This window comes from Chelonia mydas, chromosome 8 (genome assembly GCF_015237465.2).
Source record: "Chelonia mydas isolate rCheMyd1 chromosome 8, rCheMyd1.pri.v2, whole genome shotgun sequence".
Classification (NCBI taxonomy): domain Eukaryota; kingdom Metazoa; phylum Chordata; order Testudines; family Cheloniidae; genus Chelonia; species Chelonia mydas.
This window is the reverse complement of record NC_057854.1, coordinates 23247891-23270740: the sequence shown is the minus strand read 5'-3', so window position 1 is coordinate 23270740 and position 22850 is coordinate 23247891. Positions and strand designations below refer to the sequence as shown.

The window sequence follows — 22850 nt, the reverse complement described above, 5'->3', positions numbered from 1 at the left end:
GGCCTTTTCCTGATTGGCTGCCCTTCTGTGCAGCTGCTCTGGCCTATTCTAGCCTATCTCTCATAGGGGTTGGGCAGCCACCCCACCACACCCTGGATAGCCAAACAAAGGCTACTCCAGGCCAATTAAGACACCTGATGCCAATTAACCAGTTAAGGCCATTAGGCTAATGGAGACAGCTGGGACCAATCAAGGTCCCACTTATACTGTTTAAAAGCTCTCCTTCCAGAGCCCTCCAGGAGGCTGAGGTGAAAGGACCTGGAGGAGAGGAAGCATTGCTAAATCCTGAGGTAAGGGTGAAGCTAGGAAAAAGGGACCATGGGGGAAGTGGCCCAGGGAATCAAAGCAGTGTCAGTAGTGAAGGGACAGCCACCAACAGCTGCTACCATTAGGGTCCTTGGGCTGGAACCTGGAGTAGAGGGCGGGCCTGGGTCCCCTCTTCCCCCCCCCCCCCCCCACCATACTCTACAGAGATCCCCTGGAGAAGGGAAGCTAGACTTGGTCCAGGCAGGAGGCTGAACTGCACCTACTGAGCTCTATGGAGCAACGGAGACTGTGGGGTATTCCGCCTTTCCATCTCCATACTGGCCAGTGATGAAAGTAACTCAATAGGCTGTGACTCTTGCCGCTACACTGAGAAAGGAAGGTCACGCTGGGGCCTTATCGAGATTCTGAAGCCACTGAAACTGCCCAGAAGCATGGGACCCACCAATACAGGCTCAGGACTTTGTCATACTAGACAGAGCCACAAAGCTGATCATAGCGCTGACCAAATCCTGAAAAAAAAAAAAAAAAAAAGGGAGACCAATCCCATTTCCCCAGGAGCTGAAAACACATACCAGAGCTGAAAATAACAACATTGCTCCACCTAATACAGATCCATCTTTAGTTCAGAACCAGCCTTAAAAAAGGATATGGAGATGCTAATGTGTTCAGCTAAGTATTTAGAAGTGCGGATGCTTGTTGGAACCAGCTAAACCACCTACATCTATGACGTTGTGCTTGCAATGTCACAAAAAGTCGTTTTATTGCAAGACGACTGTACTTTCTGCTTCCATTTCAAAGGGAATTACAACAAACATCTTATTGTTATCATCAAAATACTCAGCACCTATTTTAAACAAGCCATCAAACTTACTATAAATAAAGTGCTAACATATTCTCGTGTAATGATCCAAACACTGCATGATACAACAGGGATACTTCATTATGCTCAGCTACTGTTGTAGGATAATGTAATTATTTTTCACATGGGACATTACTATATTTGACTACCATTGATACAAAACAGAACATAGCAAATACATCATATCTATAATTCCATTGGGTATAGTGCCTAGAAAGTTTTCTGATCACTAGTCAGAAACTTAAAAAAATAACTATACCAATGCTATCCCCACAGGAAGATCCAAAGGCAATCTATATTAATGGAAAAACTTAATCTGAGTGTGTGGAAACATACGCTACAGAGATTGTTCCACCTTGCACTTCGTTGTTTGGGTTAACTTGTTCAGTGAATACTAAAACTCTTATTCAAAGGAAAAATAGCTTTGCATAGTTACAGTGTGCAAAGCACTGTGCAAACAATAACTGGAAGGGGGAAACATTATCAACTAAGAACATGGCAATTTGGTTTACAAGTAAACAGACAGGAAAATGTGACAGGGAGCAAACAAAGAATGGTTCTTACTGGGTGAAGCCACCTGTATGGTACATTGGTAATGTGGGTTAATTTCATAGGCATTACAAAATATCCTGAGGGGCACACTGTGTAAAACTGTGGTCCCTGTCACTTGCAGAGGAAACAATAGAATGTGGCAGAGTAGATCTCAGGTCATGACAGATGTGAAATTAATTGCTGTGAGTTAATCAGTTTCTTGGCACAGTTTGGATAAGGCTGCCCTACTGCCTAGGTAAGGAACGCAGTAACAGAGGGTGAAACTCAAATTGTGCAGTTTGGATAAGCATTGAGATGTTTGGATACCATTCATCTGCAACTTTAGTGCCCTCCCTTAAACCTTGGGACTAACCCTCCCTAATCCCAGCACAACAATCCCACCAACCAAATTTATGACCCTTCCTGGAGATTTCCCAATCTCATGGGCTCAGTTTCTCCATTACCCAGTAAATCATCTCCTTAGGAAGGGAGCCCTTGAAACTACCTCTCTAAGGGTATGTCTACACTACAAAATTAGGTCGAATTTATAGAAGTCAGTTTTGTAGAAAGTGTTTTTATACAGTCGAGTGTGTGTGTGTGTCCCCCCACAAATGCTCTAAGTGCATGTAGTCAGCGGAGTGTGTCCACAGTACCGAGGCACCCATCGACTTCCGGAGTGTTGCACTGTGGATAGCTATCCCACAGTTCCCACAGTCTCCGCTGCCCATTTGAATTCTGGGTAGAAATCCCAATGCCTGATGGGGTGAAAACATTGTCGCGGGTGGTTCTGGGTACATATCGTCAGGCCCCCCTTCCCTCCGTCCTTCCGTGAAAGCAAGGACAGACAATCGTTTTGCGCCTTTTTTTCTTGAGTTACCTGTGCAGATGCCATACCATGGCAAGCATGGAGCCCGCTCAGCTAACCGTCACCATATGTCTCCTGGGTGCTGGCAGGCACGGTACTGCATTGCTACACAGCAGCAGTTTATTGCTTTTGGCAGCAGACAGTGCAGTATGACTGGTAGCCGTCATCGACGTAGTCCTGGGTGCCCTTTTAACCGACCTCAATGAGGTCGGGGCGCCTGGGCAAACATGGGAGTGACTCAGCCAGGTCATTTCCCTTTTAAGTTTTGTCTCATGGCGATTCAGTCCTACTGGCAGTGCACTGTCTTTTAATTAGCAGCTAGCAGAAGATGATGGCCAGTAGTCATACTGCACCGTCTTCCGCCGAGCACCCAGGAGATGACGATGGCTAGCAGTTGTACTGCACAGTCTACTGCCAGCAAGATGTATAAAGATAGATGAAGTGGCTCAAAACAAGAAATAGACCAGATTTGTTTTGTATTCATTTTCTCCTCCCTCCCTCCATGAAATCAATGGCCTGCTAAACCCAGTTTTGAGTTCTATCCTTGAGGGGGCCATTCTGTTTCTCACAAAAAAATGTGGGCATCATGGTGCTAATGGGGCAGGTTCATGCGGTGGAATGCCAATTCTGGGCTTGGGAAACAAGCACAGGCTGGTGGGACTGCATAGTGTTGCAGGTCTGGAACAATTCCCAGTGGCTGCGAAACTTTTGCATGTGTAAGGGAACTTTCATGGAACTTTATGACTTGCTTTCCCCTGCCCTGAGGCACAAGAATACCAAGATGAGAGGAGCCCCTCACAGTTGAGAAGCGAGGGGCAATAGCCCTGTTGAAGCTTGCAATGCCAGACAGCTACCAGTCAGTTGGGAATCAATTTGGAGTGGGCAAATCTACTGTGGGGGCTGCTGTGATGCAAATAGCCAATGCAATCAAAGATCTGCTGATATCAAGGGTAGTGACCCTGGGAAATGTGCAGGTCATAGTGGATGGCTTTGCTGCAATAGGATTCCCTAACTGTGGTGGGGCCATAGACGGAACCCATATCCCTATCTTAGCACTGGAGCACCAAACTGGCGAGTACATAAACCGCAAGGGGTATTTTTCAATAGTGCTGCAAGGTGGATCACAAGGGGACGTTTCACCAACATCAACGTGGGATGGCCGGGAAAGGTACATGATGCTCACATCTTCAGGAACTCTGGTCTGTTTCAAAAGCTGCAGGAAGGGACTTTATTCCCAGACCAGAAAATAACCGTTGGGGATGTTGAAATGCCTATAGTTATCCTTGGGGGCCCAGCCTACCCCTTAATGGCATGGCTCATGAAGCCATACACAGGCAGCCGGGACAGTAGTCAGGAGCTGTTCAACTACAGGCTGAGCAAGTGCAGAATGGTGGTAGAATGTGCATTTGGACGTTTAAAAGCATGCTGGCACAGTTTACTGACTTGGTTAGACCTCAGCGAAACCAATATTCCCACTGTTATTACTGCTTGCTGCGCGCTCCACAATATCTGTGAGAGTAAGGGGGAGATGTTTATGGTGGGGTGAGAGGTTGAGGCAAATCGCCTGGCTGCTGGTTACGCACAGCCAGACACCAGGGTGGTTAGAAGAGCATAGGAGGGCATGGTGCGCATCAGAGAAGCTTTGAAAACCAGTTTCATGACTGGCCAGGCTACGGTGTGAAAGTTCTGTTTGTTTCTCCTTGATGAACCACCACCCCCCTCCCCTCCTCCCTTCGATCACCGCTTGCAGAGGCAATAAAGTCATTGTTGCTTCACATTCATGCATTCTTTATTAATTCATCATAGGGGGATAACTACCAAGGTAGCCCAGGAGGGGTGTGAAGGAGGGAAGGACAAGGCCACACAGCACTTTAAAAGTTTAAAACTTATTGAATGGCCAGCCTTCTGTTGCTTGGGCAATCCTCTGGGGTGGAGTGGCTGGGTGGCTGGAGGCCCCCCCACCGCGTTCTTGGGCGTCTGGGTGAGGAGGCTATGCAACTTGGGGAGGAGGGCGGTTGGTTGCACAGGGGCTGTAGCAGCGGTCTGTGCTCCAGCTGCCTTTCCTGCCCCTCAACGATTCACTGGAGCATATTAGTTTGATCCTCCAGCAGCCTCAGCACTGAACCTGCCTCCTCTCGTCACATTGCCGCCACTTCAGCTTCAGCCCTCTCTTCAGCCGCCACCTCTCCTCCTGGTCATTTTGTGTTTTCCTGCACTCTGACATTGTCTGCCTCCACGCATTCGTCTGTGCACTGTCAGTGTGGGAGGACAGCATGAGCTCAGAGAACATTTCATTGCGAGTGCGTTTTTTTCGCATTCTAATCTTCACTAGCCTCTGGGAAGGAGAAGATCCTGTGATCCTTGAAACACATGCAGCTGGTGAAGAAAAAAAAAAAGGGACAGTGGTATTTAAAAAGACACATTTTATAGAACAATGGGTACACTCTTTCACGGTAAACCTTGCTGTTAACATTACATACATAGCACATGTGCTTTCGTTCCAAGGTTGCATTTTTCCTGCCCCCACCGTGTAGCTAGCCCCTTCCCCCTCCCCATGGCTAACAGTGGGGAACATTTCTGTTCAGCTACAGGCAAACAGCCCAGCAGGAATGGGCACCTCTGAATGTCCCCTTAAGAAAAGCACCCTATTTCAACCAGGTGACCATGAATGATATCACTCTCCTGAGGATAACACAGAGAGATAAAGAACAGATGTTGTTTGAACACCAGCAAACATACACTGCAATGCTTTGTTCTACAATGATTCCCGAGTACGTGCTACTGGCCTAGAGTGGTAAAGTGTCCTACCATGGTGGACGGAATAAGGCTGCCCTCCCCAAAAACCTTTTGCAAAGGCTTTGGGAGGACATCCAGGAGAGCTGTGAATGCCAGGGCAAATTAATCATAAAACATGCTTGCTTTTAAACCATGTATAGTATTTTAAAAGGTACACTCACCAGAGGTCCCTTCTCTGCCTGGCGGGTCCGGGAGGCAGCCTTGGGTGGATTTGGAGGGTACTGGCTCCAGGTCCAGGGTGAGAAACAGTTCCTGGCTGTCGGGAAAACCGGTTTCTCCGCTTGCTTGCTGTGAGCTATCTACAACTTCATCATCATGTTCCTCGTCCCCAAAACCTGCTTCTGTGTTGCCTCCATCTCCATTGAAGGAGTCAAACAACACAGCTGGGGTAGTGGTGGCTGAACCCCCTAAAATGACATGCAGCTCATCATAGAAGCGGCATGTTTTGCGCTCTGACCCAGAGCGGTCGTTTGCCTCTCTGGTTTTCTGGTAGGCTTGCCTCAGCTCCTTAAGTTTCACGCAGTACTGCTTCGGGTCCCTGTTATGGCGTCTGTCCTTCATGCCCTGGGAGACTTTGACAAATGTTTTGGCATTTCGAAAACTGAAACGGAGTTCTGATAGCATGGATTCCTCTCCCCATACAGCGATCAGATCCCGTACCTCCCGTTCGGTCCATGCTGGAGCTTTTTTGCGATTCTGGGACTCCATCATGGTCACCTCTGCTGATGAGCTATGCATGGTCACCTGCAGCTTGCCATGCTGGCCAAACAGGAAATTGAAATTCAAAAGTTCGCAGGCCTTTTCCTGTCTACCTGGCCAGTGCATCTGAGTTGAGAGTGCTGTCCAGAGTGGTCACAATGGAGCACTCTGGGATAGCTCCCAGAGACCAATACTGTCTAATTGTGTCCACAGTACCCCAAATTCAACCCAGCAAGGCTGATTTCAGCGCTAATCCCCTTGTCGGGGGTGGAGTAAGGAAATCGATTTTAAGAGCCCTTTAAGTCGAAAAAAAGGGTTTCGTCGTGTGGACGGGTGCAGAGTTAAATCGATTTTAATGCTGCTAAATTCAACTTCAACTCCTAGTGTAGACCAAGGCCTAATCAACTTCTGCTCCTTAAAAGTGACTGGCTGGTCTGCTCTCCTGCTCTTTTATTCAGGGAATGGCCTAATAGCCCACTACATCCAATCCTTGCCCAAATTTGGTTAAGGACATTTGAGGAATCCCTCACTGTTATGGCAGCCGGATCTTTAGTGGCCACAAAAAGCAAACTAAACCTAGGCCTTTATGGTCTTTCAAAAGACCTCTGCATTGTAAACTGCATGGTATTCACTGTACTTACCTATATAAAAGGATGAGTCAACCATACTAAGATTTGGACCTATGGTGACTCCACAGTGGGTAGATATTTCAAACCTGATGCTAAGGCCATTAACTTCTCCTCTCTGCATTGTAAGCAATCGCTGTCCTGAACAGCAAACATTGCTCCAGGGGATTAATCAAATTTGTTCTTCATTAAGGTCCCAATCCTGAACTGAGAACCACATTGGCCATTGACCTCACTGGGGCTCCATTCAGGCACAGATGTTTGCTTGAAGATCTCACTGCAGGATCAGGTCTAAGAATCCAGATGTTTTTTTTTAAAAGGGTTCATTTTAATTTATATTTTTAAATTAATTTTCTGCTCCTGAAAGGTGCTGCAGTTCCAGCCTTGAAGACTGACATTTTTTTATTTCTCCACAGAAGCTTTATTACATAGGAAATGAGTGAAGCAAGCTTCCTCACTTACCTGTGATAATGGGCCGATACCCACGTTCCAGTGGAAGGGTTACCTCCAAAAAAGAGTAGTTCAGACACCAGGAACATTTCATCCTGGGCTTCCCCCTTGAGCCTGACTGTTAATTCTGGGGCCGTTATGATTTTCTTTCTTAGAGGTCCTGTGAACACCTCTCCACAACACACTGGATGGAGGCCACCAAGACTTTTCACATTAGCTGCCAAACAAGAGTAAGAGTGCTTACCCTCCCTCCCCCCCCCCATCCTCCAAACACTGAGACAGAAGCTCAACTTTAAGCATGCGAGGAAGCCCACTGAAGTCCAACAACCTCACGTGTGCTTAAAGCTAAGCATGTGCTTGCATGTTTGTGAGAGGGAAGCTTTGGTTTGGAATCCTAGTGACCTAAATAGTGAGAGGCCAATTAACACTCCCCTGATCCATCATCTGGCTCTCTCCAGGGATGCTTCTTGATGTTGTACTATTGAAGAGCCAGGATTAATCCCTGTAATTTATTGCTTGCCATTATTACAGAGTTGCCCATTAGGCTTTTCTGAGGCTGAGGTATTTCAGGTGCTTCCAGACATGTCGGTGATCAAGTGGATCAATACTTTAACATTGGGAAGCTGCCCCTTACCATGTCTGAAAGAGAAAAGAAACCTGTTCCTAGACAAAAGAATTATTTGTTCTATAGTGAAAGGAATTGGGGAGAGGAAGAAGAGGTGAGGAAAAATCAGGTATTAATAATATTACAAACAATAATTAATAACAAAACCCAGCAGTACACACAACACTCCATGACTTTCATGGAGAGGAGCTTGTTTGATACAGAAAGCTTGCTTCAGCCACCACTGAACTGGCTGGGAATATTGATGTGCTTAACAATGGTTTGATTTGGGAAATCAGTTTGGGGAGATGGTTGTTTGCTCTGTCCAGTTTAGCCCATGCAGTACTTGAGGTACTTGCTTCAATAATGGAAGAAATTCAACTTATGCTAGAAGGTTTGGGGGCGGGGGTTGTTTGTTGTTTTATCAGGCATCCGTCTTGATTCTAGAGGGTGAAAACTTGAACATTCACTCAAATGTTGTATATGTGTCTATAATAAGCTGAACAAAGGAACAGCTGACAGCTTGTGATCATTTACAGATAGAGCAGTTTCTATTTAGCAATCTTGTGACTGCATTTTCTATCTCTACGTGCAAAGCCTCCTAATTGGTATGTGGATTTTGTTGCAATTTGGTTGCAAATGAAACGCTGTGAATCTACAGAAAACCAAACATAAATGCTAATATGTTAGGGAGGATATTAAAACTCACACTCTTATATCATGGAACAGAGATTACACTATCTGAATAAACACAGCCATTAAGAGAGCAGAACTTTTCTCCTAATTCTCAGTATCCACCATGAATACATTAGCAAGAGAGGAGTCTTGCGTAATCACAAGTGACTCCTGCAAAACGCTGATATTAGAAAAGGAGAAATAATTTGGAAAGAATTTCTAAACTTCAGGTGCAGTATGTTTGGCTCCTCTGAGATTCTAGATATGCTCTAGTTCAACCACAACCTATTGAAATTAATGCAGAAATCACTAGGTGGAATTGTATGGCCTGTGTTATGCAGGAGATCAGAATAAATGATCGTAATGGTTTCATGTGGTCTTAAAATCTATGAATCTAGGATTTCCCAATATATAAAAAGAAAAGTTCAGTGATTAGTCCTAATACTAACTCAGGGCCAGATTCTGTTCCTTTTACTCATGTTAAGTCACTGGTGCATTTTACTCCACAAATAGTCCCAGTGAAATCAACATCTGTGAGGACAGCAGAATCTGGGTCACAATATTTAGCCCTAACGTACAGCCATAGTCTTGCCTATTGGGATTTTCTCTACGAGAAGGAGCATGACCATCAGCAGTCTAAGTCTGTTCATTATTCCTTGGTGGATGAAGAGGGCAGGGGTTGCCCCCTGCAACAAGCAATGGAGGTTGGGTCCCTAATTCAGTGGTCCTTCTTTGTCTGTCTGCCTAACCACACCATAGCAACACGGCTCCCTCAGTGTTAAATCAAGCGTCAAGATTTCCAGTGTCAAGTCAATGAAGCCTGCAAGGGAGCTATATAAAATGTGGATGCAACACAGCTCCACTCCTTGTACCAGCCACACTTCAACCTCAGTTGTCATCTCCCAGTGCGTACTTCCATTTTGCAGAATTTTCTGACTGGAATCTATTGTGCTTGTGTGGTTTGTGACAAAGCAACATTGAGTGTGTAATGGTGAGAGGTTGAAATACTATAGAGAGGGAAGAAATGCTGTTTCTCTATCTCTTTACAAACTTCCATGGCAGCACTGATGTATAAACCCAAATAATGGCCCCAATTTACTCTGCTGGTAGAAATGGTGTAAGATGCTTGTAATTTCTGTTCAGCCAGACGGGTTGGAATGGGCCTTCTACAGCCCACACAGTGGGCATGACTGGCCAGGGAGATTTTCGGGATTAGCACATCTCCTAGGCATCCTCTGCTGCTACAGCTTCTCTAGAACCCAGGATGAGACCCTGCCTTCTCCCTGTGTGAATCCTCCTTGGGTCCAGCTTCTACCAATGCTCTGAAAGTCGTCACCCCACCCCGCCCCCCGGTTCATCTTTTCATCTGCTGGGGCTGGAGCATTTGTTTTGTCACAAGCCATGTAAGCAATTTCAAACTATACATCAGTTTGTGATTTCCACTTGTCTATTACCAGATGTAGTGACTACACATTCTCTGCAATGAACTATGTTTTCCCTTTAAACATCTCAGAAGAGCTGAAATAGCTTCAGACCGAAGGAGGGGGCCAGGATATTAGCTTATACAGGCTGTTGCTGCTTAAAACGGATTAATACATTTTACATACCAGAGCACTGACCTGAAGCACTGAGTGGCTCTATATTTTGACACAGGGTGATACCAATGTAATCTAAAGAGAAGTAGGGGAACAGTCATACAGTGGGAGCTACCATGAGTAGTAGGACTAACATTGGACCCCAGAAAGTATATCATTAAAATAATTATTCCATTTTGGGTTGTGATCTTGCTTAGCCTCCCAGGCTCAGTGGGGTTGGTCCTTTTTATTCCCTGCCTGGAAGACTGCAAGGAAAATTCTATGTACAGTGGAAAGTAACAGTGATGGGTTGCAGTCATCTCTCTGTGTCATTACTGAAGACATGCTTAAGCAAGGGGTGTTGTCTTTGTAATGGGATATGAAACTTTTTGATCACATATGATTATTAAAAAAATGCAACCCACCGTGGAAGTTTTACATTAACAGGAGTAATAGTGCTGGTGAATTGATAAATTCCTAACCAGGTAATTAAATTCTGAGTGGAGATGTTCATATGGTGTTTTTCACTCACTGTCTATGTATTTGCAGGGAAGCAATTTGCTGCAGATGCCCAATACTCACACCCACAGGGAACTGGAACTTAAGCCCTTGCCCTTCAAATCCAGAAACCCCAGGCATCTGCCACCTCAGTAAAGGAGACCTCCTTTAAGCAATAGCAATAGTAGGCCCCTTACATAGCTCTTAGAGAACATTACTCTTTCCCTCATGCACACACTGTCTCATTATCAGGGGGTAGCCGTGTTAGTCTGTATCCACAAAAACAAAAAGGAGTCCGGTGGCATCTTAAAGACTAACAGATTTATTTGGGCATAGAACCCACCTGTGCGTTGTGAAACAGCAGTTCTATTCTAGCCCAGCTCTGACAGTACTTCAGTGGATGGTGTGAATTGTTCCCTTGACATATTTAATAGACTCACAACTACATACACTTCAGTATCCAAAGATTTTTCTCCTTTTTTTTCTTCTTAAATTAGTGTTAAAGGTGCTGGACTGAGAGCCCCAGAACCTGGCGTGCTCTAATTAGCTACAAAAAATGTACATGACAGAACAGTGGAAACTCCTGCTACACTACCGTTTCAATATGCCCCTCCTTGGAGAGAATACTTCCAGGGTCCTTCAGTCTCCATGTCCTGGCCACTTAGGTTTCTACCACCTGGTGCCAATTAGAAAAGCTGTTTTGTGCAAGGTCAGTACCTGAACCCTAGGGCTGGATTGGAACCACAAAGATGCTTTGCACAGGTCACCACCTGGTAACAACTTGCTGCTAAACCTACTGATGAGGTCCAAGTTCAGGCTAGCAACCTCGAGGCAAATGACTCCGCATCTTATCATCGAGTTCTGAAGCCATCCAAACCCCTAAGTTTTTCCAGCTAGTCTGGCCCATTTTCAGTTGATTCCCTCTGAGTTAAAAAGTAACACCACCACCTGAGAAACAATCTCTCAGCTAGATCAAAACTGTGTGTGTGAAGTAAACACTACATAGGTTCTTGGCTTGACTGCTAAGGTGTTTGCCCTGTTCCTCACAACATCAGCACTGCTGAAGTAAAAGCAAGTGATGCATTTTAATGAACCTGGAGTGCTGTGTTTGGCTTCCCAAGTAGCTTTGCAGTCAGCTGTATGAAAGCACACTACACACTGCAGAAAACCAAGCGTCTTCTGAAGGAAGAAACATTAAGAGAGATTCATCTGAGCAATCTTCTGTGCAAACAGCCAATCCTTGAAGCAAAGGTGACTGCAGAGCTGTTTTGATTAAACAAACCCAGGATCACACTATGAATTTCTTCTGCTGCTGAGTCCAGGCAGGAAGTGAAACAAATTCCTAGGGTTGGTCAGTACAATCAGTGATTTTGGAAGCACCCTCTCCCACTCCCCTCCCCCGCCCCTCCATGGTCAGTGGATTCAACAGATCCTGTAAACTTACTGTTAAAACTAATATTTTTAAGAGGAACAGCTTATCCCTGCATAAATCCTATCAACAGAATAAGCTGCCAAAGCCTTCAGTCCCTTCTTTCCCCTTGGAATGCCTGTCTGGCTGCTTAGCATCATATTTTCCCAGCTGCCCCTGTTTTGATATATGCTCCCCTTCCTTTCTTTCTCCATCTAAAACTCTGTAAGACCCTTATTTTAAAAATAAAAATGCACCAACACCAATTTGAATTCATAATGTACAGCCTGTGCCGTCGGAGTCTAGGTCTCTGTGATCTGTTCTGAACAGGCTGCTGTCATGGTGTTCTGTCGATCCATAATTACCTCTCCCTCACTGACTGACATTCTTGCAGGCACTCACCAGTGACATTTCACACCGGTTCTTTGCTGTTACATTTCTGCCCTCTCGTGGAAAGTAGCATTGCTGCTTGTCACTTTATTCTGAGGGGAGGAAAAAACAAAACAGAAAATGATTTAACAGTCGGATTGTATTGTCTAAATTGCGCTAAGCGTTTAGAATGGATACCCATCCACCCAAACTAGAAAAGACCCAAAATTGGTTGAAAACATTTCATAACCTCTGGAAACAGGGAAGCCAGGTGGTGATAAAGATCTATAAAGGTCAGATAAATATTTGTTCTGTGCAGATAAATATCCACAATTTCAGCCAAAAGTAACTGGTTTCAAAATCATGAGAGAAACAGGTTTCATCACAAGATTTCTGTACTTCTAAAAGGCTTTTCTGTGGACCGAGCTTATTTTGGAGGAGGTTCAGGGAATGTTTTCTTTCCATAAGAATCCAGCTAGCTCTTTGTCATGGGGAAAAGGGAAGGGCCCTTAAGGAAAGGAAAAATAAAATGGCAGGGCTGGGGGGGGGGAAGAGAAGAAGGGTAGAAATGTGGGGTTTGGTCTTCAGATAGTGGAAATCATCATAGCGTCCTAGATGGCCACCAAGGATGTGGAAATAGAACTTTAAAGGTCAACTGAGAAGCTTATGGATAAGCTTTTCAAAGGTGACTAGGGGATCTACAACTCCCTTTAAATAATGGGAATGATGGGTCTAAACCCCTCCGACAGCTTTGAAAATCTCAACCCATGTATTTTTTTTAAAATATAAAATCTTCTTAAGTGCTTACTCTAGCAGCCACGCCCCATTGTGCTGTCAGCCCACCAGATCATAAAAATTTGAGTAGGGTCAAGATGCACCAGTCATTGGATGGATGACCTCCAATGAACATGTAGGCAACGGGATGATGCAGTACTTCCATGACACAGAGAAAAGAAAAAAATAACCTCCATAAGACTATAGTTTATATCTATACAGTCACTTAGCTGATTCCCTGCAAGCATAAGGTTTTATTAGAGCTGATTACAAACTTTTGATCAAAAAATTTCCTGCCAGAAAAAGCTGTTTAGTAGAAAACTTATATTATTTTATTTTTGCTGAAAAAATGTCTTTTGTGATTAAAATATTTTGATTTTTCAATGGGAAACGTTGAACAAAATGCATATTTGTGTTTCATTTCAAATTGCATTTTTCATTTAGTTTTGGTGTTTGAAAAACCAATTTGAATCCAAAGAACATTTTTTTAATTGTTATTTCTAAAAGAATGAAACGTTTTGAACAAGAAATGGTTGTTCAAAAATTTTTGGAAGGGGAACAAAGAAGGATTTTTAGCAAGCTCTGGATTTCATATAGAGTGATAGATCCATGCACTTATATACATAATGGAAAAAAAACAACAACAAAATGCAAATTTAAAAAAAGTGAACAAGCCAAAAAATAAATAATCCACGAAATGGTATACCTTTCCAAAATAACCAAACATCTGCATGAATAACTTATGTAAGAAGCCAATATTTTTTTAAAACTGATTCACTAAATAAAATAGCCCATCTTATGCTTATAAGATAGTTTCTTGGATGCTTCTCTGCTAGATGGGACTGATGGTCATGCTAAAACCAGACAGTTTTGCCTTGTTTTATTAGAGCCTCAATACAATATTTTGAAGCAAGTGGTGTGAAAACTATTTTAATCCTCATTTTGGCCCCTATCCTGCAATGCGTAGCACATGGCCAGACTGCGACTTCCATGCACAGTCACTGGGGCTCTGCATGGGTGCAGCAATCCATCTATACCTTGTATGTTGCAGGATCGGGGCCTATGTTTTCAGAGGGGAAAAAATGGGCTCTGATCCTTGGGTCAGACCCAGCTGTTCTTGATACAGGATCCAAGGTAAAGGGGGACAAAATTGGCTGTAAGCCCTCTTCGGTTCTCCTCTAAACCCCAGTACCTCAGGGCTGCTTTAACTTGCGCTGATCTGTAATGGCTCTAAGGAGCTATTATTCTGGCCAGGGATGGAGCAGCACTCCACACCAGCCCCTCCCACTGGTATAGCCTTGTTCTGTCTATACCAAGGTGACATACAGCCATGGGATCCCAAATGGTATGGTTAGGGAAGCCTTTACAACACAAAAGTGCCAGAGCATGGGCCCAAATCTGATATCAGATAATACACAAAGACCCTCAGAAAGTTATCTTTATAATGTCTTGTAGCACCAGTTATTTTCTCCCAAAACAGAGAGGATTTTACAGCTCCAGAACACGGTACCATACTTCCAAGCTCCATTTTGGCCCTTCCAGTATCAATTAGCATCTCTCAGACCTGAACCTAGGGCTGTTTAGTATAGTCAGTGGATTGTAAAGTTTTGTCATTTTAATTTGACCTCTTTCACAGCAGCGAAAATCACAACACTGCAAATTTCCAGAGTCCTGTCCCCAGAATGTGTATATTCTTTCTCAGTACCTTGCTCCTAGATGGCTTTCAGATACAGGAGCCGATTTTTAATAACAAAGGCTACAAATTAAACACGACATTGGTTGTGTCTGGTTTTCTCTCGGTGTGTGTGTTGGTGATGAGTGTCTGTCAGTTCAAAAGTGGCAGGTTTTCTTAAATTTAGGCTCAGCATGATTTCTCCTAGATGTAAGTATTGCCAGAAATGTGACCTGTTCCAACATCCTTTTCTGCAGAACAAAGAAACCATCTCTCCATTTTGAATACATCTTCCACCCCTAATATCTCATCCTTAGTTCAGTTTACACGTCTATTTGAAGGCACTTAAAGATAGAGCATTTTTGCCTTAAGAGGCAGTTCTGACACAAAGAACATGAATGAAGTTATGGAGTCAAACCTGATTATCTGAACAGCTGTTAACCAACAACCGTGGTTATCCCAAACTCAGATACATGTCTTCCAAGTTATGTAACCAGTACATCACAGACCAGCTTCCCTGAAACTGGCTGCATGGAGGGGAGGGGAAAAAAAAGGCAAGAGAAGAGATAGGAGATGCTGTATCACTGAGCAGTTGGAAGGTTGGCAGATTGAAAAAGACAAAGGACAGTTTACTGAAACTGGTGCTTGGAGGAGAAAGGACAACACAGTAGGGAGAGCTGCACACAAGTTTTTCTGCGTAACAAAGCTGCTGAACAGTCAAAGGTTGTGTGTCACTCTGGACCTTGGCTAATTAAGTTTGACCTATATAACCTGTTTACATCACAGGGCTGTTGTGAGGCTTACTTCATTCATGTTTGTAAAGCTATTTGAGATGCATCAGATGATGGATGTTGCAAACTGCAGTTTTATTATATTTGTTACATCAGTAGGTTTATGGATAGGCTAGACCAGGGGTTCTCAAACTGGGGGTCAGGATCCCTCAGCGGGTCATGAGGTTATTATATGGGGGGGTTGCGAGCTGTCAGCCTCCGCCCTAAAACCCGCTTTGCCTCCAGCATTTATAATGGTGTTAAATATATAAAAAAGGGTTTTTAATTTATAAGGAGGGTCGCTGATATCATGGTGAGATGAACCTTAATAGAGCTAATTAATAAACCTGATTTTTTTTTAAATCCAGCAGATAATCCAAGATGGCTGACAGCAGAGACAATTCAGGCACAAAGTGGTGATTGTGACACCTGTGGTTTAACCTTTTCCATTTCTGAAGGTAAGTAATTTTGAGATGTCTCCCTTCAACTGTTCAGTAATACTTGTACTTTTGTCAAGTGGGTGGAATCTAATCCTGTGAACCATCTAGGAGCCACACTTGGAGAAATTAACTTTGTTGCAAGCATATCCAATTGCTCCCCTTCAAAAAGCCAAAATCTATGTGCACATACCAGATAAGTGCATGTGCAAATGGTCAAGTGGGCACCTAGCTACCTACTTTCATGTGTAATTATCCAGCTTGCATGAGCAAGTGCAGGGTTTGAGACATGCAACTAGAGGTGCCTGACAGTTTTACAGACACAAGTGAGGCCTGATCCAAACCTCATTGAAGTCAATGGGAGTTGGATCAGACCCTTAAGGAGGCCTTTCTACATATAGCCCTTATTGCTTGAGAGGTCAAAGTATGTTTGAGAGTTCAGTTCAGGCCAGATCTACCTACAAGACAAAAGATGGTTAGCCACTATAGCCCATTTTAAAATCAGCAGGCCCCCAGAGGTAGCTAGATCAGGTCATGCATTGATCAGAGTAGGAGCAGCAATCATTTGGAAGGGGAAGTGAGATCCCAGATTCTCAGAGAGCTGAAGCAGGCATGACAAACTTTAAAAAAAATCACCCCGGGCACAAGCCCAGACAGCTTAAACCTGACCCTAAAATTAATGACATTTTGATAAGCCCATTTAAATGGAACATTTTCATTAAAAATGCACAAAGGCTAAGGGATCATAAATATCCTATTAAGAAACTTTAGCTTCCGCTTCTGTTTTAAATTTTAAATTGAAATACTCTGCATGCAGGTTGCCATGGTTACAGGCAATTTTTTAAATAACTGCATTTCATCAAAACAGCTGCAATATCATCATATACAACCAGGGAGGAATGGGGAGTCAGGAGAAGATTAGAGGCCTGGAATTGTTCAATCAAAGGATGGAGTCAGCTTCGTGAATGTATCTGAGAACTTCTAATACATTTTTTTTGGGGGGGGAATTGGCTTTCAGTCCTTGGCAATGACCCAGAACATGCCTACACTGCACACTGTCTAAGACAAGAGAAGAGTTTTTTGTTCATGATGCAGAAGTTAAAAATTTCCATTGACAACCATCTAAAATGGTTTCATTGCGCAAAATGTTGACTGCTAAGTGATGTTCTTTGGCCTTAGTTCCCTCTCTTCAGGACTTCTTATCTGAATCTCTTGATTTGCAGTGTTGGGCCAAAAATACCACAAGAGCAGCCTCTATGGTGGTATTCAGGTATAGCTCCTTCCAGTCTGAGCTGGAGCTAAAAAGCCCAGAGATGAGCCAACATGAAACATAATTACAGTTGTAAAAAGTTTTCTGGAGTCTTTTGCACAAGGGACATAAATTAGGAGATCTAGGTTCTATTCAGCTCACTGACTCAATCACCACTAGCATTTTTCTTAAAATCTCCCACCATTACAAATGCACTGGTTGGAGCACTAGCTTAGGCATAGCATGGGAATTTCTACTCCATGTTATCTATACCTGTTCAGAGCAAATTTAAACAACATGGTGGTTAAAATGCTGGTCGCCAGTCTACACTAGCCCTTTGACTGGTGACATTTCCCACACTGCCCATCCAGTGACCTTTTTGTGACTGAGGCCAAGAAACCTGCTTCCTAATAGGTACCTCTGCATCCTAATCAGTAAAATAAGTGTAACAATGCCCAGCTCTAGGAGTGCTAGGAGACTTAATTAATATGTGTAAAGTGTTCTGGATCAGTGTAGGAAACTCACCATAGAAGTGGAAAGTTTAACAACAAACTAATTATTATTGATGAAAGTTTGATTCAGTTCTTACCCAGTCTGGTTCAGTTACCTATCACCTACCACCAAGTACCAAATGTTATGACTACCCTGAGCCATTGCTTCCAGGACTGCTGCTGAACCTATTTGGGAACAATATATTAAGACCCATGCATGGATTGTCAGTGGTCTCCACTGTGCCTAGATTACTGTGTACAGGTAAAGGGTACATATAAGCAAGTCAAGAGTGAAGTATTCTTGTTCATAGAGCTGGCTGGAAATGTCCTACCACATTTTGACAGAAAATGACCTTTTTTTCCCTAAATGAAAAATTTTGTTTTAAAACCTATTGATTTCTCAATAAAATAGTGGGAAAGAAATAATGTTTCTAGGGGAAAGGAGGGAAAAAATAGTGGGTTATTTTTATTGTTGAAACTGAAAAGAATAACTTCATTTTTTTTAAAATTCTCATTTATTTCAACATTCTCTCCTTCCCCCCCCCCCCCCAAAAAAAAAAGGCATTTTTGACCAGCTCCATTTCTTATTATTGACTTAGGGTGCTGTAATGCTCCAGATCCCTACACAGAGAAGGGCTAAAGCTAGAACAAGCCATTCCGCTCTATAGAGACCACATGCAGAACTTTCTCTTGGCAACCAGCGATGCTTGAATGTTTAAATGAGGTAATGAATACAACCTGTTTTTGTTGAGTCTCTATGACATTCCTGGGTGCAATCCAGACCAGTGAGGAGCTATGTCACCACTTGCCCTGCAAACTTGGATGCCTCACAATGCATTGCTGCTGTAGCTCCCACGCGGGCCACGCACAAACAACCAAACAGCATGGAGGTCACACCCTAAGTATCTGTGTATAGCTTCAGCCTGCCAGCCACACATCAGTTACACTCTGGCTTCCACCAGCCTTGACTACCACTTACAGGGTGACCCCAGCACACTGCCAGTCTTGGTTTTTTCCCAAAAACATGTGTTCTGCACTGTGCAGCCCTCTTCTGGAGAGTCCTGATAATTAGGTCCAGTTTGCCTGGTAAGGGAGTCAACATACAACAGTTTGCTTCCCTAAATGGAGTTATCCACACAGTTCACAACACTGGATTAACTTTGATTAAAGAATAAAACAAGCTTATTTAACTACAAGGAGCTAGATTTTAAGTGAGTACAAGTATAAGGCATTAAAGTCAGGAATGGTTACAAGAGAAATAAAGATAAAACACTTCCTAGTACTAAAATGTAACAAACTAGACTTGGTTCAAGGCGAAATCCCTTACCACATATTTCCAGTAACTTGCTGACCAAATTCTCAGATCCCAAAGTCCAACAGCTGTTTCTTTTGTCTTCTTAGGTGAGAGATGGTTAGGGAGAGATAACTTGGGATGTTTTGCCCCTCACTTTGATAGTTCAGCAACCCTCTGAAATGCATTTTCCTAAGGTTTACCCCTAGATAAAGTTCATTCCCTCTGTGAGGACAGAGACAACTCTGGTGATAAAAAGGTTCCATGCTGTTGTTTGCTAAAAATGCATATCAATCTGTTCCTACCTCACTTTCCTGCCAAAGAATGGCCAGTTGGCAGCCCATAAGCTTTGATGACACCTGGCTAGAGGCATCAGCTTGTCCTTTATCTTTGAGAAACAGGTTTACCCACTATAAACCTGGTCTAGTAAACACACTTCAGTCATGACTGCAGCTTATGTTCATAACTTTACATAGAATGTTTTTACATACGTTTCACCATGATATTATTCACCAGCAAGTTATTAGTTCTCAAATGGTACCTCACAAGGCATATTTTGTACAAAGATTATTGCAATAGTGTATAGGGTGTAAATATAGGAGTGTATTTGGTCACAATCTGAGCCAACAGTACTTTAGGAAGAGAAAGTAGGGGGCTGTGAGCTTTCAGACAAGGGAGGGAGAAGATGGCACCCAGGGTGCAGTGCTACCTAAGCTCCTCAGAATGAATATGATTTAATGTAAATTAAAATATGCTGTCTTTTACAGTACAAAGATCCACTGGTACAGCAAATCCAGGGAGGGCTGTGGTTAGAGAGAATTATACAGCTCAGTACATGTACAATGTCAAATAGAGGGAATCGTGAGATATTCCAAGATGTAGCTAGGAATTAGCATTTCTGACAGACTATTTTTTAAAGAAACAAAACAAGTCCAACATGTTCTATAGTTGGGTTGCCAGAAAGACAGATTGCGAGTCACTGAAAGCTGGTGACCTCAGTCAGCAAACTGTGACTCCATAGCTGTAAAACCCTGCTGTTCCTTTTCCAAGGCAGATGCCCAGACTTGTCAACACTGTGGTTTCCATTAATAAAGAAATATATCGATGAACATGCCCTAAAGTGCTATTTCCCTCGACTGTACAGGCGAATCTGAAATAAACTCACCATTTTCCTGGAAACAAAGAGAATGGTATCTGAAAAGATGGACATCAGGCAAAAGGCATGCTGCCCTAGGATACTGATGGATAATAAAAATGCAGCCCTCTCTAGAGAATTACCCAATGCACAAATATTAATTTTAAGGGCTCAAGATCATCTGCCTAAAACAGCTGTCTGCCTGCACCAAATATTGTCTTATAAACACTCATTGGGCAACACTGGCACAGCATGGAGGAGAAAAAACACAGGCATAAGGAGGAGAGAACTACGGTGCATGAGACAGAGAAGGAATGTCCTCACCTCACTCTCCTGCAGCGCAAAAAAAAGTGCCTGGAGATCTGTATTATTGCTGCTATACCAACTCCTCCTCATCCAACTGGCTTTGCTCATTCACCCATTACACTTCCTTCCTCCTTCTCCTTATTATCTATCTAGGTATTTATATGGCCCAGATTACTGCAGTGTCCAAGCCCTTCCAATCCCTTATGTTGGTTTGTTTTCATCAAATTCAAGCACTGTCTATCCTGCACTGAAAAGTGAATTAAAAACATGAACCGTGATGCTGTTGTCAAGCGAGTAGCTGTCCCTCAGCCCCACCACTCATTGCCTGTGGCATTGGCAATGGATAAAGAATGGGAACACACCACCTTACTATGAGTAAGAAATTATCTCTGGTCTGTTTGGAAGAATACATAAGCTTTTCCAAAGCCCTTCACGTTCCTCTCATTTTTATTCTTCTTTAAACTTCTTCCTACAATGGCTGAATGAGTACATTCTGAAGAGAACTCCTAACTTTTTGCAGCCATATACTATATCACACTTTTTTAGTCTTCAGAAAGTTTAGTTGGCAAGACAGGGGAGGGAGCTACAGGAGCTGGTGACGGAAGGGGAGAAACAGCTACACGAGGCAGGGGAGAGAAGCATGAGCGATGGAGAGGCAGAGCAGGTTATGGGGAAGGAGCCTAGCGAGAGGCAAAGGGAGATGCAAAATGGGGAGAGAAGAGACAGACCCAAAATATGGGGAGAAAGCCTTAGTCAATGGAGACAGGAGAGGCAGCACACTAAGAAATGCTGCGGGGTGTACACAGTAACAGATGTTGTTGTAAGGAGATAGAGTATGCAGCCAGAGTGGTGAGGATGCTTGGCCTCTTATTTGTGGTGTATAATAACTGAGAAGCCATTTATAATGAAAATAGCAAGTATATAACTGACCTTAACAAAGCCGTCTGCTCCATCTTGGGTTTACTGTGGCATTTGCTCTGCTCAGATTCCTTGGTTTTTATAGCCCTTCAATAGATTATGAGCCCATGGTAACTTTGTCTAATGGTTAGATATTTGAATTCTTCTCCCAGACCAGCCACTGACTTGCTGTTTGACCTTAGGCAAGTTACTTAACCCATGTCTCTCAGTTTGCCTATCTGTAAAGAGTGGACAATCGTAGTTGGCCTGTCTATCACGGGGCTGTTGGGAGGATTAGTTAAAGAGCTTTGTATGTGTAGAGCATTACGTAAGCAGAGCCTCTGTAGTTGTTAGTAAACATCAGCAGGTAGCACACATGAGCTTGAGTAACACATATACAGGTTAATCTTCCCTTTCCTCATAGGTGTAAGGGAGTGGCCATTACCAACATTTAAGCGTACTTTCCAGGGATAATTCTTCAAAAGTTGCAGGTTTGAAGGCCGTAAATCCCTTGGCCACTGGCTGTTCATTGCTTTGTGTACAGAGTGGGTGAATTGTTATTTTAAATTAATACACACACTCCAACAATAACTTTGTTTGCCACACACATAATATATCTGGCACAAACCTATGGAAATTAAAAGGTACGCCACTTTACAGGGTGTATCCTGTATTACTCCCCCCACTGATAAGTACCTTAATACTGCAAGGTGATGGAAGGCTGGTATCTCTGTGGGGCAGACATAATGTTGTGGTGCATTGTTCGTGGTAGATAGCACTCTTGGTAGTAGTAAGGTCATGGTGTGGGTGGAGGAGTAGAGGGAGTGTACTACAAGGTGAGTACACTACTAGAGTGTGATGCCTGATAGTGAGTTTTAATCTGTATGATCTTATCCAGCAATACTTCACTTTAACATCTGTAAAGTAGATGGAGGCCTTTGGTAGGAAGGGGCTATACAAATGTTATTGTACACTCCTGCAGGAAATGATCCCAATTTTTGGTGGCTGTATCCCACTTACAATATGTTAAATCCTTCATGTACAGTTTGGGCTAATTTCCATAGTGTCAGCTTTAATCCATGCACTTACTTTTTGTTTTCTGGTGAAAACAATGTCACTTAAGCTACACGCCAGGAACTGCACTTGAAGAAACATGACTGCAACAACTTTTCTGCATCAAAGACTATCTTGACTTCGTCAACCAGCCTGTGTGGCTTAGCATTACACAGTATGTCAGCTGATCTGGCTTGGCACTCAAAGCTGTGCCTGTTAGTGAAGGAAGTCCAGTCATTTTGTGCCTTCAGCTTTAAAAAAAAAGTTTAATTTAAGTGTTGCTGGCACATTAGATATTGAGTTAATCATTTCTTTCCTCCTCTGCTTTTGTAGAATCTTCTCATACAAATGACCTAAAATTTCAGCTCCCCTGCCAGGCAGGAAATGAAACTTCAGTATGTGTGTGTGTGTCTTTAAATTGGTAACTACGGTACACTTCAGTCACTGAGAAACACATCGATCCTTAGAATATAAATCTCTGTGAAAAGGGCATCAGTTTGAATTCATGCATGTTTCCGTGACAGCAGTTACAGCGGGGGTGGGCAAACTTTTTG

General features: G+C 43.3%; 1 long non-coding RNA gene across 1 annotated transcript; it reads left to right on the top strand.

Annotated features, from left to right (window-relative positions):
- The first annotated feature begins 88 nt into the window (after positions 1 to 88).
- Positions 89 to 21089, top strand: LOC122461485. The gene is made up of 4 exons (XR_006283411.1): positions 89 to 290; positions 15806 to 15895; positions 18214 to 18338; positions 20050 to 21089. It is a non-coding gene; the product is annotated as an uncharacterized LOC122461485 (long non-coding RNA).
- Positions 21090 to 22850: the final 1761 nt, after the last annotated feature.